At 40.5% G+C, this 18208-nt stretch overlaps 1 protein-coding gene across 1 annotated transcript in view; it reads left to right on the top strand.

Moving 5' to 3' along the window:
- Positions 1 to 4390: 4390 nt before the first annotated feature.
- Positions 4391 to 18208, top strand: part of LOC129437268 (uncharacterized) — a 41035-nt gene continuing 27217 nt past the window's right edge. The window contains exon 1 of the mRNA XM_073872102.1: positions 4391 to 4528. The gene's annotated coding sequence lies outside the window, so the exon portion shown is untranslated. The remainder of the gene's footprint in view (positions 4529 to 18208) is intronic.

The following is an 18208-nucleotide window of genomic DNA, read 5'->3' as shown; positions in this document are numbered from 1 at the left end:
ACCAGCCTGCACAGTGGTAACAAGGCATGATGGATCCATGTTCTCATTCTGTTTATGCCAAACTCTACCATCTGAATGTCTCAACAGAAATAGAGACCCATCAGACCAAGCAACATTTTTCCAGTCTTCAACTATCCAATTTTGGTGAGCTTGTGCAAATTGTAGCCTCTTTTTCCTATTTGTAGTGGAGATGAGTGGTACCTGGTGGGGTCTTTTGCTGTTGTAGCCCATCCACCGCAAGGTTGTGCGTGTTGTGGCTTCACAAATGCTTTGCTGCATACCTCGGTTGTAACGAGTGGTTTTTTCAGTCAAAGTTGCTCTTCTATCAGCTTGAATCAGTTGGCCCATTCTCATCTGGCCTCTATCATCAACAATATTTTTTTGCCCACAGGACTGCCGCATACTGGACGTTTTTCCCTTTTCACACCATTCTTTGTAAACCCTAGAAATGGTTGTGCGTGAAAATCCCAGTAACTGAGCAGATTGTGAAATACTCAGACCGGCCCGTCTGGCACCAACAACCATCCCACGCTCAAAATTGCTTAAATCACCTTTCTTTCCCATTCTGACATTCAGTTTGGAGTTCAGGAGATTGTCTTGACCAGGACCACAGCCCTAAATGCATTGAAGCAACTGCCATATGATTGGTTGATTAGATAATTGCATTAATGAGAAATTGAACAGGTGTTCCTAATAATCCTTTAGGTGAGTGTATAAGCACTGGTAACTGATCCGAAAATCCTTGCCAAATGTAAAACATAAAAATGCTGCCGTATACACAATAACATAACTTTGCTATTACAGTACAAAGAACTTGTGTGATCTGTTTCACTGTAGTGATTATGACACCGGCAGTTTTATTATGTGAGTCATCCTATTTGCGTTTACAGTAAACCCCTGCGATATGGAGCATAGAGTCATTGAATTGTATTCTGTACACACTGATTGTGTTTAATGAGGCTGTTACTTTGTCTGCACGATGAATCTTCATCTGCAGTGTTTACTGATAGTTAGATGTCGTCTTCTGTGTTCTCTGACCCACACATTAAGCTCTGGTCTATGTGGTTTATGGTTTATGATAATCAGCTCTGTGTGCAGAGAAGGATGTTAAGTCAGGTTGTGGGCAGCAGGAATGATAGCCTCCATTGTTTCTCCAAAGGCCCCAATGAGGAAGAACCCTAGAGCTGAAATGTCAGCACGCCCGCCCACGTGCCACGCTGCCATGATTGGCACGTAAAAGGCAAACTTTTGGGTTAAATTCTAGGCACTATGCCGTCATGATTAGAGACTGTTATGGCTAGATCTAAAAGCTGGATATGTGCAGCTTGTGGGCTTAGTGTGGTGATTCCTGGAAAGAGAGCAGAATGTGGATCTGTCTCATCTGTATTTAAGTTATACTCTCGGCCACAGGCACCGGGTGCAAAACATCTCTACATAATGTAGATGGTAAATCCAGTTTAGGAAATTTAAAGGAATAGTCCTATCAAAATAATTTTTTTTATCATTTACTCACCATCATGGCATTCAGCCAATTGTATGTTTTGTCTTCTGTGAAGCACAATAGGAATTTTATGCAGATAAATATCTGAGTAGCAAGTGGAAAGGGATTTTCAAATAACAATATTAAAAACCACAACCACTGGAAAATTGTTTCAAGCCTAATGATCTCTTATGATAGCTTTGTGAGGAAAAGACTCAAATGTAACTTATTCTTGCATTTGGATTTGACAATGACAATATATTTCTTTATTTGTGAAATATTTGTTTTATTGGCAGTTGCTGATACCATCATTTGAAATTTGTTTCTGTAAAATACTGTATCTCATGTGTCTTTCATTCAATGACCAAAAGGTTTTTTCCCAGCACTGTTTCTGCCGAATTTTACCACTTCCTGTACCATTTTGGCTTTTACTGAAAATACAATTTTTCATTTTTTTTAAGCAAAATGCAGCCCAATGTTAAAAAGGCATCTCTTAAAAGCACATTTTCAGTCACATCTCCTAATGACAGGAATACCATGTGCAATAAAATGGGGAAGGTAAAACGTATCTGTAAAGTGCATCTGTAAAAAGAAAAATTAAAGCAAGAAGGAATTTAAATTCAAATTGTGCTTGCATGGGGTGTATGTAAAAGCAAGTTATGCAAGTGCATTTATATGCGCAACAACCCATAATGTGCATCAGAATGCATAAAGCACATCAATTTATTATAGCTGCACTGTCTGTTATCCCTTCATTCTTTCTGTACTAATTCACTAAAGCCTAAAGTCCTGCTTTCTGTCTCTTAAGCACCAATTTATCTTTCTGTTTCTCTCCTCTGTTCTTATATCTCTTGTTCCCTGAGGCTTCATGCTAGTCACACCTAAGAATCAAAGACTTCTTCTGACCTCTTCTCTGCCCTTTTCATCATTTTATCATTACGTCGCTTTATCATCCTGCCGTTTGAGTGTAATTCTGATGGTCCTGAAAATGACACTCAGCACAACACTTTTGAAGGATTTCACACAGTTTAGATTACTACTACACTTCTGGGTCAATGTTTACAAGACTACTGTTTGGATCATGGAAAGGTCACAGAGTGGGATTTAATTACTAGAATGTTCTCCTATTCTGGCTCTGGTACCAGTAGTAAAGTAGGCTTTGAAACTTTATATCACATACTGTACAACGGAAGCTTAATATCATAGCAAGGTTGGTTTATATCAATCTGTCTTATCTTTGATGGTGTTTTTAGCCGAAAATATGTACAGTCAGAAAATATGGTAAAAATGGGTTCCATGCTGTCACTGGGCAGTACTGTTTAACAAAGTCCTAGCATTTAGGTACAGATGTGTAATCATTTGGTACCTTTGAGGTATGAACTCTTTAGGTGCAAAGGTGTAGCCTACTATTTGAAAGAGCACTGCCCCAATGAAAGCTAGGAACCAATTTTTGACAATTTTTCTTGAAAAAAAAAAAACTTAACGCAATAAGTTTAAAGGTGCAGTGTGTAATTTTTAGAAGGATCTATTGACAGAAATGCAAAAAAATATTTTAAAAAAAACTATATCATTAGGGGTGTATAAAGACATTTTTATAATGAACTGATATGTTTTTATTACCTTAATGAGACTTTTTTATCCACATACACAGAGCCATTTTGTGCCGCCATGTTTCTACAGAAGCCCTTAACAAACTTTTTTTTACTAAGTTGTCTCCGACAATGACATGTTTTTCTGTGGTGGCTATCGTAGCTTCTCTATGCATTTCAAAAGTGAGGGGTGAGCAGTGGACTGAGCTGTTGGTTGCTATTCGCAACCTCACCACTAGATGACGCTAAAATGTACACACTGCACCTTTAACTCCAATCATTCCAAATCATTCCATTCTTCAGGAATCTGTAATTTCCCCTTATCTTTAAATTTGAGGATGAAATGCCATGTGCAGGATCTATATAGACTTTGAAGTGCTAAGAGTCACTGCTAGTGTTATGAGATGAGCATTTTAATGCTTTGCTGTGGTGTCATGACCCAAGAATAGCACAAAGTAACAGTTATGACACATCTGAACATCATACTGTATCAATCCATCCATCTCTCTCTCTCTCTCTTTATGCCCCGCCTCCCGTCCTCTCTCTCTTTCACACATTCTTTCTTTACTTCTTTGCTTCTTAATTTCCCACACCCTTCCTTCTTATCACGTACCCCACTTTAGCCCTGAGAAAAATAAAGCAGTTCATTTGCTATCACTATCCTCTAAATGTCTGTTTGAAACCTTGTGTGTATCTGAGAAACTATTATTACCAATAGGACACAGAGATGCATGATCTAAATTAGTGGCCGGGGTGAGATTATCACATCCCTGCCTGAATTAGAAACTCCTCTTTAGTCACAGAAAAAACAACACAAATTTAGACATACAAGTAGTAGCCTACTACACTTGCGTGGGGCATTTACAGAATATTGTAATACCATTAGACTACTACTATTGTGTAAAACCCATATAGCTCCACTGAGCAGTCAGCACATTTTACTAAACCTATAACTCGAATGCATTGTAAGTTGCTTTGAATGAAAGGATCTGCAGATGAATTGTGAAAGTTTTTTTTTTAAGATTTAGAAATTATATAAAGACACCCCTTAGGTTTAATCTTGTTCTTTGCGCATAATCATTCATTTTTGAAGTAAAAATTAAAACGTGCGTTTCAGACAACGTAAAAACTCTCGTCCGTTTGCACTCATTCTAGCAGCACTTTTTTGGGAAGGGAGAGGGAGGGGCGGTTGGTCACCTTTTGTAGACTGCATATCAACCAAGTCACCATCCGCATCAGATTTCTTGCAGTAAAAAGGACAGGGGTGCGCACTACTGAGTGTGTGTGAGAGAGTGAGTAAGGCAGACAGCAGAGAGTGAAGGAGTTGTACAGACCTGCGACGGACTGACGAGACATCGCAAAAATATTAAAGCGACGCTACTTGAAATAAAAGCAACTATGGAAAGAACGATGTTGGGACGCTGCAGGTTTTGGACCTTAATTGCTTTAACACTGCAAGGTAAGAACGATTCAAACACGAGTCATTTTACAAAAAAAGCGCCTAAGCAAGTTTGCCTCGCTGCGGCTCAATTAAGGCGCATTTGTGTTAAAAAATTGACTTTTTGATTTATGATTGTGCTTCTGAATGTTTGGACGCAATTTACATTTCTGAAATGGATACATTTGCATAATTGTTTTTTCTGATGTTTTACCTCAACAACCTGTTCCTTAAAACCTTGTGCGGAAGATACAAGAGCGCAAGTGTGTAGACTGTTTTTAACGGTTTTTACTTAGCCCACACAACTTCACGGGCTTCACGCCTGTCGTTAAAAGAGACACTTCCTCAAAGTAACGAGATTGTGATCATTTTTGTGGCTGTTGGTGATCTTTGAAAGTTTGTGATTTGTTTAAATCAGGGAATGGTTCAAGGGTTAACAACTCGGACAAGTATTGGGTTTGAGGAGTCGCTCCGCTGCGCTCGAGAGCGGAGGTGTCGGCGTTGCGCGACTGTCGCCGGATAGACGCGCTTCCTTTAATCTCACCTTAAATGCGCAACAACCCGCTACAAACCTCCTGCTTACCGTTTTTACAATTAAAACTTCTAACATATAAAAATGAATGGGTTAATTTATTAGCACTTTGGTAAACCGCACAGCCGAAGCCGCTTTGCTAAACGACATTCGTTTAGCAAGTCAAGTTAATGAACTGTTGAACATGTATGCGTTTAATTGCAAAATTTGTTTCACCTATGTATCAAAACATCAAATTATGACTAATTATTTGAATGTGGCAAATAAAAGCGATTTATGTGCAGCTGCACCAGTCCAACTCCCCCAAACCCCCTCCAAATCCAAAACCCCTCCAAGGCAGGCATTCCTCTCCATCTCAGAGGTACCTGCTTTTATCTTATCTGCTCTTGAGGCTCTCTCACTCCCCAATCATATCAAGTGTATCTGCCTTTTCTAGCATTCTCACCTTCTTTCTGGTGCAGATATCTACTGCCTTTTTTTACCCACGTATGTTATCCCTCAGTCAGCGCCCTATACTTACTTTGAGATAAATGCGCACAGTGCCCTTGGGCTGTGTTAAAATACTGTATGTGTGGAGCAACAAATAGATGAAGTGTTTAATCAATTTGTGATGCCTCTGTATCTTTTAAAACCTCATGTGAGCCTATGTATTTAAGTGTATTTATGTTTTCTTAACTGTTTAGTAAGCAAAGTTTTTTTTTGCAATGCTTTGCATAGGCTGAGACAGTATGTCGTTTGATCTACATACTCACTTTTGTGGCCAGACTGTATGTGTACTTGTGGTTTGCAAATCATACCACATGACATATCACACGATTTCATGAATGCATCCACGGGAAAACCTGTTTTAACATTTCTAGTGGTTTCATCGCTGTAGTGTTTAACTGCCAAATGGAAGCTGTTGGACCCATGCCCATTCATTTCAATTTGCTGCGTTCCTCTGCCAGCCCAGAGGGGCACCGGCTTCTGCTGCTGGTTTCTTATAATTTATCCTATCTATTCCATAACGGAAGGCTCGGTGATTAGCATATAAAATGGTTCTTGGCCAGTCTCATATTTAGTTCACCTGACCTTGTTACTTTAACCACCCTTACTCTCAGCCACAAAGCAATACTCTATTCAGGTGGCATTTAGACTGTATTTTTTGCTTTTTTGAAGGGGTTCCCAATAGTGTGTATCCCTAGGTGGTATCACCGTGCACCTCAGTGAGGTGTGTGTGTGGCTTCATGCGCTTGATCACAGTAGGTTGTTAGAAGGTGGCGGAAAGAATCGTTGAGACAGCTTGTCAACCGAGTTTAAAGAGCTGTGCAAAAACACTGCGCTTCCCTCCTTTGTCTATCACTGGCTTATTTCCCCAGCTCATTTCCTTGCTTAAATTTCGCCTCCCCTAACTCCGCGGCATCAAACGCCAGCACGCACACACATCACCTCCTGCTGCCAACTGTAATTATTATGGTATTAGGAAGCTTCAAATTAAAACCTGCTCTTTGTGCCCGCAGATAAAAGCCAAACTTGTGTCTCTGAGGTGGATTTTCCGAGCTCAAAACTCACGTAGATATCCATCTCACACACGTATGCATTTCTTTATGACAGCGCGTGCACCTGCAGCTAGACACGCACACCCATTTACGGTAACACGCACAGCTCAGTGGCTACTGCAACTCACTTTACACATTGTGCAACATTACCGACCCAAGGTACTCATTTGGTTGGGGATGGTGGTGGTGTGTGAGGCAGCTTATTGTTGTGGGACCCAGATTCGCATAAGCCTTGTGATTCATGCCTGTGGGGGGAGTTACTGCTTGGAATGAGAGGCATTCAGCAGGGGACAGGTTACATCTCGCCCCCTGACTCTTCAAGCCACCCCCCAGATTCTCTCTCTTTTTCGCTATCTCTCATTCGGCACAGATGGACACACAGGTTGCCAAAAAACTGCTCGTGCAACCACAACACTGGTTTTAATCCAAACCAATATGACACACTGGGGTTTACCATAAGGCACATTTTATGCATAGTTCAGATTTTGGTGGTTTAACAGACTGTTTGTAAATATAACTGTAGCTTGAATAATATGACATATCTATTAGATTTAACACCAAAATCAGAGCCAGCTTTAGTGATTCTTTAAACGCCTGAAATGATGATCAAAAAGCGCTTGGCTTGCTTTAATTGTTTGGAAAGCCCATTACGAAAGCTTGTTTTTGGAAGCTTAGGCCCAATGGCGGCAGTCGTGCTGGCAGGCGTTTGAAGAGAGCTCGCTGGCAACAAAGCGGGAACAACCACATGCTCCACTACAGCTTGATGTGAGCTCAGAAAGAGAGAAACAAAGCAGTCTGGCATTAATATCATCTAAGCCAGTGTTTCCCAAGCCGTTTTTATCTTATAAACCCCATCAGTGAGCCTCAAGGTTCCTTCCTGAAGTAAAATAGGTTTCTTTTAACTTCCCTGTATGCTAGATGTCATTCAGCATTATTACAATGACTAGGATATAACTAAATCAAAAATAGGCTTGCCAAGTAGCTTTATTTCCAATGAATAAAATGTTTATGTCTTGCATGTTTTAACAGTTCTGACTTTCTCGAGAAGGACCTGTGAAGTTTTTTAGAAACAAAATCTAGTCTTGACATCACATCTTTTTTATAGGTTCAACAAATATAGTAAACTATAAAAAGCCTCTCTTTGAATCTGGTTTAGTACCTCTTGTGAAGGACGACCCCCTTGTTGGTTCAGTTGAGACACTGCTGCAGATGTTATAAACCCAGACACAACACACACATAGTTTATATGCAATGGATGAGCTTTGTCTCAGTTCTTTCAATGCCCCTATGATTATTAGTTTCTCTCATTGTTTTCAGTAATGATGGAGGTTTTTGTTTGAAGATCAGTGGGTGACTATTGATGTTTTCGGTGATTTACGGTTGTCTCCATTTAACATGCAGCTATTGTGCGTGTCCTAGCATAGATATCTAGCTTTCGTACACAGAGAGGTTGACACTGAGGGCAGACGTGTGTATGTGGATGTGGGGTGGCAGTAAATTCATGCAGACTTTTCACTTTTCGCAATTTATCACCACCACCACTGCTGATAGAGTCACGACTTTAGAAGAGAAAAGAATACCCCGCCGTCTCTTCTCTCCCCTTCCGTCTGCACCTCGGCCCCTCACCAACCCTCGGGTCTTTCATGAAATCTGGACCCTGCCCAGTCCTCCAGCCATCAAACAGTCTGCCCACACTACAAAGCATTCGGGCAGGGCTGAGAAAGAGGATGCAGGTAGACCCGCTGCTCTTTCATTTCTCCAAGGCAGTTATTACTGGCATACACAGACAAACACAACACAGTGTGTAAGGAAGTTGTGTGTGTTGGCTGTAAAGGATATTGAAGTGGTTTGATACTAAAGCGGGGGGTACAAAAGGATATAAGGGACACTGAAAAGTGCATTGTTGTGTGTGTGTGTTGGGGTAGTGCTTTGAAGCACATCCTTGAACGTGGGGCTGATGGTAGCGAGAATGGAAACCTCATGGGCTCTTTGGGGAGACAGGGTTAAGTGCGACTGATCCATTTAGCTGTAGAGATCAGCAGGGTGATTGGCCAATGCAAATCCTGAAGCCTCTCTCAGGCATTCCTAATGGATTCAGCGCTGATGGGTTTCCTTTTGGGGAAAATATCCCTTTTTAGCAAAGAACTTAGGTCATGATGTATTATTGCCCATCCTGTAGTACATCGCAGCATCTATTAGACTCTTATCGATCCAGAAATGGACATTAGTAGTACTGAATTGATTTGTTTATCCTAACAGTGTTTGGGGATTTTGCTTACGAGAAAAGCTTGGTAGTTTTACATCTTGTTTTTTGTCATACACTAGATCTGCGTTTTCCAACAAGGGGGCCGGGGCAGATTTCCAAGTGGGCCTCAAGATGACCTAAAATATAAAAAAAATGGACAAAACAAGCATCAAAATAAGCTAAAACAAGCAAAAATCTACCGTACTTTCCGGACTATAAGCCGCACCGGAGTATAAGCCGCATCAGTCAAAAATGCGCCATTAAGATGAAATAACATATATAAGTCACAGAGGACCATACGTCGCGTTTATTTAGGAAATTATTTCACAAAATCCAAGCCGAAGAACAGACATTTATTCTGGAAAGGCAAGTTATTCAACTAAACAATAGCATACAGAACAGCAGGCTGAATAGATGTCTGTATGTTAAAAGTAATATTATCAGTTATTTAAACGATAAACCATAGCATACAGAACTTACTTGGAAGGTTGAATAGGCTAAATTAACCGAACAAGCCAACTACTTAAGTTTGCATACTCATCATTCCACATTACTGAATTCATTGTATTACATAAATAAAGAAGCAGCATATGGCGAACTCTCGCGGCTGTAGATGGTAATGTTGTCTCTTGCCTCATAAATGTCAAATTTAATTCATACTGACTTACAAGGCGCACCTGACTATAAGACGCAGCACAAGCCAAGTTATGAAAAAACGCGGCTTATAGACTGAAAAATATGGTAGATGTTTCTTTTTTTGGCCATTTTAGTAGTGAATCTGTCTAGTTATTGTAAGCTCTAGTTAATTTTATTTGGGAAAAAAATTAGTGAATGGGGGGCTTCAAATATTGTTGTGGGCAACTAGGGGGCCTTGAAGTGAAAAGGGTTGGGAACCACTGCACTAGATTGTTGGTTTGATTATATGCTAGGACTGGATGATGATATAGCATAATAATATTTTTATTTTTTGCCCTTTTTTCATGGAATTGTCAGCCATTGTTGCACATCAAATTCAAAACATTTAAACCTTTGTGGCCTGTCTGCGGCATCCAGGTTAAAGTCTCATAATCTAATTGTGAGATTGAGAGCATCAAAGTTTGATTTCACTTCAATCAGTATTTTTACAATGCGGCTTCATTTATATATCACCAACATAAAACGTGCTTTGCAAATAATAAATATATATCATGTATTCCTTACTACAGACTGCTTCCCACCCTGCTGAAAGACCACTATAGACAGTTTCATCGGACGCACGTGCACTGACGCGATACATGTCTGGATCCGAACTTTACTTCCGGTTTCGTTTTTTTAAGGGTCTGACTAGTTGCTAAACTGATCTCTTGAACAAATACCTCGTCAAAAATAACAAATGTTTTGGTTTCCTAGGTAATCTGTGTTGTTTCCTTGCTTGTTATATAAATAAACTATGTTTAAAGAACTTTCTTATTATTTATTCTTAGCGAAGTTTACCGGAAGTTATGTGCGGACCACGACAGCCGCTTGGCTTGTTTATGTTGTTACTGCTGAAACCATCTATAGACCAGCACGAATCTCCAAGCTAGTTTATGCTTGTTTGATTCTGCTCAGCAGTGTTTAAAAGATCTCTTTCATTTGCGTCATCTCGCCGTTAGACTCCACAGAAACTGTTTTAAAATGTGCAAGATTTACCTGAAAACACAGAATTGTTAAAACACTGCTTGTTTTAAGGACTCTTCAAACATCCTCTTCCTCACACAGACTCGGCTTGTTGTCCTTGTATTATCAGCTGGCAAACATTCCCTAGAGAAAAGTATACTGACACAGGGGAGAAAAAAGCTTTTATAACCCTTAGCTTACGGGCGTTTGGTTAGTAGAACACACCCCTAGGCTCAGGTATTCAATACCCCGCACTCCAGAGACCCTTTAAGATGTGTTCCCATTACACAATCACACACATACACATTATAGTAACCCTGATCTTTTGATCTTTTGCACAACCTTGTGTTGGGCGCACACAAAATCTCCAGCAAATATTGCAATTGTAAAAATACAAAAAAGTTCTTTTATTGGATAAGTTTGGTTACTGTTTAGTCTTAAGTGTCCTTATGTGTACGCAGGATCTACAATTTAATGTTTTATTTTGGATATTTAACTAAGACAAACAAGGTATTCAGTGTGCTGGCTGTTATTTATCATCTAAAGTCTCCTTTTCAATCTTTCATGCTCTATTTACATAGCATGTGCCATGAAGGACACATTTTTTTGTATCGGGACTATGTTGCCGTTTTTTTAATCTGGTTAATGGTTAGCCGACCATTGTTAACCTCTTCAGCGCAACGGTCACTGCTTGACGAGCCGCATTGTTGCTTTAACAGCGCTTGACCCATGGAGCACTGCAGGGCCCACTGGTGATTTAAAATGTCCTCGTAGGGAGGAAAGCAATGAGAGTTCTGCTGAGCAGAGGAAAACAAATTAAATGAGTCCATTAGTAAGTGCGTGTGTGGGTCTGGGGCGCATTACATCAAGAACTACTGCAAAAATCATGACATGTTTCTCTATAAATAAACCTGTTTATAAAATAACCACATTTGGAGGACTCGACATTAGATAACCAGCAGGCTTATGGACACTTTAGTAGGGCTTTGAGATTGGGGGTTCCCCGTATTTAGACTGAGATTGGGTGACAGATCACATTTCATTCAGGATGCACATGTTTACCTGCGGGAGAACAGCACCTTTCATTTCATCTAACGTCAGCTCTCGCAACCTGCTCAGTGCTCACTTTGCTTAAACCTGTATGAACATGACTTTAAAATTGACCAGTTTAGATAAAAAACAGATTTTGCACTTTTCCTCACCCTTTCCCTCCTCCTCTTCCACATCTAAAACCCCTCATTCCTGTGATTTAGATTAGCTGGCGTAGTGTTTTTTGGTTAATGAGTGTCCCAAGCTGATAGTTAATCTGGAAGGTGGTCGGACGGACTACGAGGATCTCGGTGCCAACTCGAATTCTGGTGGCCTCCTGATTGACACTTAGCTTGATAATCATATTCAGGCCTGCGGGGCTTAAGCTCACAATGGTTTAACTCCAGTATAATCTCATCCAATCAGTGATTTCCCTGTACAGTATACCAGCATGTGACTGACAGCTGTGGCTAAATTCCCTATTGAGTTTCAAGTTTCCTACCTTGTTATTTCTTATAGGTTGTAACCATATATTTGCTCTGAAATGAAAGGTTATTAATGGCCAGAAATCAGTTTTGGATGTTATTTTAGTTTTTAGTACAAATCACAGAGGATATAGATGTCATTTGCGTTATGCACCTGCTTCAATAGGAAAGATATTTTCCCATAGCTAGAATATGAGAACCAAGCTGACTAAAATTTAGCACAAATGAAAATCCAGATGATGATATTATGTGTAATCAAAGGAAATGGGATCGGTGCAATCAAATTAAGCTTTCATTAGACCAATAAATTCTTGTTTGCTTTCAATTCCTAGCAAAATCACGAATTGCTCTTAAATGACAATTATACAGACAACTATGGCATTTGGCTTATGGTGGATTAGTTTAGTTCATTAGAAAGCAAAGCTTACGAAATGGTTCTGCACTAAAACACACAGGGCTTTATGTCTTTAAGACTGACTTAATTAGACAGTCATTTTGGGATGAGACAGACACACATTGGTAGACTGAATCTGTTAGGCATATGTTTGTTGGGGTTTGTTGGTGTCTTTGGACAGCCTGGCTTGCCGTATGGGGTGTGGAACGCCCGTTGGGTGAGGGCAGTGGCGGCTGTCGCTCTCCCCACACCTCGGATGAACATTTTTGAGATGGAGGTCAGTCTAACCCCCGTTCCCTGCCAAGTAACCATAGCGACAAGCACGCACAATTCCCTAGTCAATTAACAGTCAAAGTGGGAGTAGGAGTGGGCGTATGGGCGCATATTGACTAGTGCACCGGGGAGGGCTGGTGGAGAGAGTACAGAGGACACATGTTCATTAAAATGATCCACTCTGGTTCAGATGTAAGATCTGGAGACCCCCTTTCTCATTCTCTTTGAAACAGTGGTTGTGTGTAACAGTGGTTACTGTACCTCACTGAGCTCAAGGCAACTTTCTCACACTGTGCTCTTTCCTTTGTTTCTGTTGTGAAAATTCCCTTTTTTCCAAATATACAGTAAGATATCTTAAAAAATTGTTTGCTAATTGTCTCTGCACTCTCAGAAAAAAGTACAAAAGCTGTCACTGGGGCGGTACCCTTTAAAAAAGTACACTTTTAAGAGTACATAGGTACCTCAGCTCAGGTACCAAATATATACATTTCCGTAAACCGCGTCAACAAATTTTACGTAGAGCGCTAAAAACGGATTTGAGGCTGTATCTTCGCCAAACTTTAGCCTATTGACACGAAAGTTGGTATTTGTGATGCCATTCAGGAACTGAGAGAGCATGCCCAGTTTCGTCGCAGCGCCACCTAGTTGTAAGACAAATGTTTTACACACTTATAACTTTGGCTGTGATTGACATATTCTCACGGGACTTGTTTCCTGAGTAGTAGCCGAGTCCAACGATACCAAACATGCCAGAATTCGCCTTATGGTTAGCCCCACGCAACAAAATAGCTCTTAAAAAACACGCTCGAATATCTCCACAAGTGTTATTCTGATCGACTCGAAAACGCAACATGATCTCACAAAGTTCCGTGGGATAGTCACGGAATTTTGTGCTCATTTTTCCGTGGCATTCTCACGGATCTCCGCATTTTTCCGTGGCCCTGCTACGGACTGTCTTTTTCCGTGGCATTCTCACGGATTGGTTACTCAACTGCTTTTTCCTATTTTCAAACCATTTTCGCTTCGGTTTAGGGTTAGATTTGGTGTTTGTATTAGTATGTCACTTTAACTATTGGTTTATACTATTTTTTCTGATTTATTCTTTTATATTTTCTAAACTTTAAACAATTGTCGCCTGGCGTTGGGGTTAGAGTTGGGTTTGGGTAGGGATGTCATTTCATGTAAATCTAACCCTAAACCGAAGAGAAAATGGTAAGAAAACAGGACAAAACAGTTGAGTAACCAATCCGTGAGAATGCCACGGAAAAAGACAGTCCGCAGGGCCACGAAAAAATGCGGAGATCCGTGAGAATGCCACGAAAAAATGAGCACAAAATTCCGTGACTATGCCACGGAAATTCGTGAGATCAGGTTGCGAAAACACCATGGAAGAACAAAGCATTTCCTTCTGAAGAATAAACTCTATTGCCGTTAAATTAAATGTTTTATACATATTAGGGCTTTTTTAAAGGGTACTATTTGCTTTTTTCATTACATAATAAGTAAATGTAACTAGTTTTTTTTGCAGTAAACCAGGCAATAAAATCAATGTAAATCAGTATTTCATGTTAATTTATTTATTTAGTAAGTGCACTCTGTGACTTTTAAATCTTTTTCCGACCCATTCAATTCATTTGAATCTTTTCACTTTCTGTCTTACGCACACACAGACATAGAAACATGCAGCCGCACGTGCGCAGACACACATCCTCTTGTACCTGTGCAGCGGTTTAAAGACAGGGCTACATTGTTAAGACATTCCTCAGGCTGCCGGAATGCAGGTATTAATGCTGAGTGATTAGACACAGCGAGAGGGCACACGAAGATGAAGAGGAACAAGAGAAGGAAAGAAAGACTGGATTGGGAGAAAATAATGAAGGAGTGGGACAGATTGGGGAGCATATTGCAGGTGGAGGCATTGTGAAGCAGGAGAGGATCGTGGGTAAATGCAGTTCACAGGTCACTTTGAATTCTTAGGATTAGTTTGTGTGTGCAGAATGTGTTTATTATTGACAGAACTAACATTCCGATGTGTTTGTGTGTTAACATGAGTGTGTTAACTTTTTAAGTGTGTATACGTGGGGGGATCACTATCAAACAGGGACTTAAAAAAGATAGGAATTTGAATTTAACTGTATTTAAAAATAGGAAGTGGAATGCCTAGGAGGTCCCAGCATAACAGTACCAGATGGTGATTGGATCTGCCGTGGATCAGAGTGTATGAATAAGAGAGAACCAAAGAGGGTGGGGAAAGATGGGGGATGCCTGTTGGTGCTTCCATGGGGAGGGCCACATTGCCAACCAATGTCAACCATGCCATCTCTGCTACATGGCCAGGTGGCGTCAGCCAGCATCATGTCCTGGCACCCTCCACACCATTCCGTTTCCAACACGCAGGGTGGTGTAATCAATGTCAAAGTCAACCTCCTCTACACCATGATCTGCCCTCACCCTCCATAGAATTCCAGCTTCTATGTCCATCTGCTTCCTGCAAGTGCTGGGCAACTGGGTCCCTCAATTCCTTTAAACATTTGTCATGGTTTCCTATACTGAAATTTGACTAGGTACAAATTCATTCATTTGCAAATTTGTAAGCTGAATGCCATGAATAAAAATGTAATGTTACATTTAATTTGCTAAATACATTTAGGCATTTGACAGACAGTGCATACAGTCTATAAATGTCTTTTATTGGTATTTATGTTCCCTGTGATTGAACCCATGACCTTTGCATCATATGAACACTTTAAGCTATATGAACACTAAGTATAATGAACTTATTAGGACTGTTCGTACTGTTTATAGATTCTAGATCACTTTTATTTTAGTCTTGGTTTATGCATAAATCTTAACTTTGTTTTGCAAGGTTTAGGCTTTAAAGAGTAGTCACCGATCTCTGTGGGAATGACGGTGTACAGTGTTGCTCTGGACGGATTGACAGAGAGACAGCTGGACACGCTGCCCTACGGATCAGCTTACACATGCTCACTGGCATGTCTGCTTGCAGTTTTCCTCTCTTTCTATGTCTAATTCTCGTTCGTTCCACTTCTCTTATTCTGCCCATTGCTCTGCTTTTATCAACTCCCTACTGTAAATGCACACGGTGCTATGTGTTACGGTAGAGTTGGCGTCTTGTATTCATGTTTGTGGAGCAGTGGGTGAAACTGCTCTGGGGCAGTAACAATAAGCCCCTTACCACACACACACACACACACACACACACACACACGCGCACGCACGCACGCACACACACACACACACACACACACACACACACACACACACACACACACACGCACACACACACACACACACACACACACACACACACACACACACACGCATTCAGATGGAAACACGTTTTAAAAGCGTGACTACGATACCCTGCGGTGTCATTCATTTGTCAAGCATGGAACGTTTCGCTCATTGAAAACTTTTGATGGTGAAGACTGATGAGTGACTGACATGCAGACTATCCCCCGTACCCCACCCCCTCCGCTTTCGCCGTACCCCCATTTTAGATGACAGATGGCTGTTTTCCCTCTTTCTTTTGTCACTATGTTCCCTCTTCTTTATACCTGCCTGGACACAGACTCTATGCCACCAAGCCTTGCAGAACCTTTAGCAAACACACTAAAATACACATCTTACCCAAGAGTTAGGACACAGCCTAAGGCCATGCATACTTCTCCAGGTGGGTTTTAGCACCAAAGCCCTTTAAAGATTTAGCAATAAAGGTGTGTGCACACCAAAGCTTTTAAACGCGGCTGAAAATGTCAGGCGGACGCAGACTGCCAGCTTTCTTCATGTGATCGCTTTGGTTGCTGTGATACTTCTGCTTTGTTTATCAGTCGTTGTACGATTCGCCGGTTGGTTGTTGTGATATTTGTCCCGCCCCTCCTTCACTGTGATTGGACGGCCGTGTGAGAACTGACATTGATGAGCTGAGCTTTTCACTCAAAGTTGAATATTTTTCAACTCTTGGCGCTCAGCTTTTTTCCCAACTCAGCTCAACTTTCAACGCGGAAAAAAATGCTAGCTGCCGGCTTTTTGAAAAAACGCTGCGCTTCCATTGGAAACAACTGAAAAAATACGCCAGCCGCTGGCGTAAAAGCTTTGGTGTGCACGCCCCCTAAGAGTTGAACTGACACTATCATTCTAGCTTAAAATCGCCATGAAACAGAAGTAGTGATTGTCTTATTTTCCCTGTGGTGACGTATGTCTGAGTGAAACGGCTTCTGGAATGAATAAAGGTAGGACTGGACTTGTCAATTGAGAACTGATTGGATCGTTTGAAGTTGGGTCATGTTGCTATTTACTAATTGCTATGATGTTTTCTTGGACCCCGTCCACCTGCCATACCATATGACTGGAAATAAAGAGAGATTGTTTCGAGGAGGGGAGGAGATATACAGTATGTTTTTGATTTAAGATTACGAGGGCACTTGAAAAAAATAATGAAGCTCACAGATAAGTAATTTGTAAGAAATACCACAATATTCTAAAACTAGAATATTTAATTTCAGTTTTATTGTGACTTTAAACTGCCGACAGCTGCCATCACCTCCACCCGGTGTGTGTGTTTACATGATTTTAAGCGGATACAGTGTGACATGTCTTTTCATGTCAGTCGTGCGCTTGTAACATATTTCACCGGTCAGACAATGAGAACACAACTCAGAAGAAAAGGCTTGGAATACACTGCAGTCCTTTAATGTTTGTTCTTATCATGTTTGTCAAATAGTTGTCATAGTTGAGCTTCGTATGATCTTGTAATCGTTACATGTGCATTTCATACTTAAGGTTACACAGCTGAAAACCATTTTCATAATCTGTGTGTTTTTAAGTGCAAATATGCTTAAAACAAGATAAAATCATTTGAGAATCAAAATTACGATTTGGTTGTAACAAAATGTTTGGTTCAAGAGACATTCATGAAAATAAGTCTTAATAATGTATGTAGTTTTCACTATCAGAAAAAAGATTGTGACCGAATCTTTCAAACATTTCCGGCTGACGTCAGAGGTATTCAGGCCAATCGCAACGTACAGATTAGCTGACCAATCAGAGACACAGCGCTTTTCAAATCAATGAGTTTTGTACATGAATCAGTGCGTTTCAGGAAGCAAATGAAATCTGGAGCTACAAAAATGTACGGTATGTGAAAAATAATATGTTTTTTGAACCAGAAACCATGCGAACACATTGTATTATACCAAATACACAAAATAACCTTGTTTCAGCAATGAAATAGGTGACAGCCCAGTGACAGCTTGGGTCCAAGTATAATGTAAATTTATCTTGTTTCATAGATTTATTTTCATAGACGAGATCAAAACCTCGTCTGTTTTAGTCTTTCTGTCTTTGTTTCAGAATTTAGGTTTTCTGGGAGACAGTAGCCTCTGTTCTTATCACTCTTTTACCCAAGGTTTCAGTTCACTACCCTCCTCTATGTCTCTATCTCTCTTCTTATCTCCACAAGCACAAGCTTCTGTCCATCCTGCCAGAACATTTGAAGAGGAGGATGTTGTGCCAGGGGCATCAGAGCAGCCTGTGTTCAATTTCAT

The sequence above is a fragment of the Misgurnus anguillicaudatus genome, chromosome 10 (genome assembly GCF_027580225.2).
Source record: "Misgurnus anguillicaudatus chromosome 10, ASM2758022v2, whole genome shotgun sequence".
NCBI lineage: Eukaryota > Metazoa > Chordata > Actinopteri > Cypriniformes > Cobitidae > Misgurnus > Misgurnus anguillicaudatus.
Note: the sequence above shows the minus strand (reverse complement) of the source record. Positions and strands in the feature narration are given on the sequence as shown.